The 1,108-nt window shown below is 35.4% G+C and overlaps 1 protein-coding gene across 1 annotated transcript in view; it reads left to right on the top strand.

The window, feature by feature from the left end:
* The window catches only part of ush2a (Usher syndrome 2A (autosomal recessive, mild)), a 113,310-nt gene that overhangs the window by 70,330 nt on the left and 41,872 nt on the right, over nucleotides 1–1,108 (top strand). The window lies entirely within an intron of this gene.

Genomic DNA, 1,108 nt, shown 5'->3' with positions numbered 1-1,108 from the left:
ATAACTGCAAATGTAGATGTTTAGTGTAGGTTCAAAAGCAGAGGTCTTTATAGAAATAAATGTTTTCCATAGCTATTTATTGCATCCAATGTCTGTGCAAACATTCAGATGAAGAAATAAAAGATTGAAGAGTCTGTAGAGGCGTTAAGTCTGTATGTGATCACAATGGATGTATTTCAGAGTGTTTCATGTTCTTGTACTATCATGAAATACTTTTATTAAAGTGCTAGATCCACATAGAAACAGAACAAAAAAAAAGGGAATTAGCAGATTGTCAACAGAGAATTTGATAAAGTTATTAAATAAGATGTTGATGTTTGTATAAGTCTCAACTGTTGGGCATCAGGAATTCACCAGAATTCTTTTATTTGACATTACATTTATAAATCCATGGGACAGCAGCAAACACAAAATGTGTGTTTTTGTTCCTTTGTATATGTCAGATCCATATGGAGAGTCAGTAAAAACAGATCCATTGTTACGATTTCTAGAACATGTTTATCACGTTAAAAACAATAAAGGGCTTGCACACGGTACGCTGCAACATCTGACTTCTTCCTCAAATCTTTACTCAACTACACAGCTACACTAAAAATACTTTTGAAAAATCTCTACTTCTAGAAATGATAAAAAAAAAAAAAAGAATTACTCCCACTTTTAGTCACTAAAGACACTATTTAAAGGCAGATGAGAGGTGCAAATGCGGTACAGTAGTCCCTCGCTAATTTGTGGTTCATTTGTCGCGGACTCGCTCCATTGTGGTTTTTCAAAATAAGATTGGACATGACGCTCAATTGGCTGATTGATGGATGAGGTTCACGATCGGCATGACATATTTTATTTAAAATAAATTATTTTAAATTATTTAGCACTTGCTGCACCTTTGTGCAGCCTATACTGCAGGATAAACTTTCTGCTGCAGCTGATCAGCTGTTCTCCATGCAGAGCATAGAAGTGGGCGTGGCCAAGAGTGCTTGCAGTTGGCAAAGAACAGAGGAGGCAGGGAGCTGAAATCATGACATTCTGTGCTCTTTTAGAACATTTAGAATTTAGAAACATTATTTAGAATATTGCAAGTGTGTGGGAAGGGTTTAAAATGCCTTTATAT

The sequence above is a fragment of the Nematolebias whitei genome, chromosome 2 (genome assembly GCF_014905685.2).
Source record: "Nematolebias whitei isolate Nwh7 chromosome 2, NemWhi1, whole genome shotgun sequence".
In the NCBI taxonomy this organism is placed as follows: domain Eukaryota; kingdom Metazoa; phylum Chordata; class Actinopteri; order Cyprinodontiformes; family Rivulidae; genus Nematolebias; species Nematolebias whitei.
This window is presented reverse-complemented; position numbering and strand designations above follow the sequence as displayed.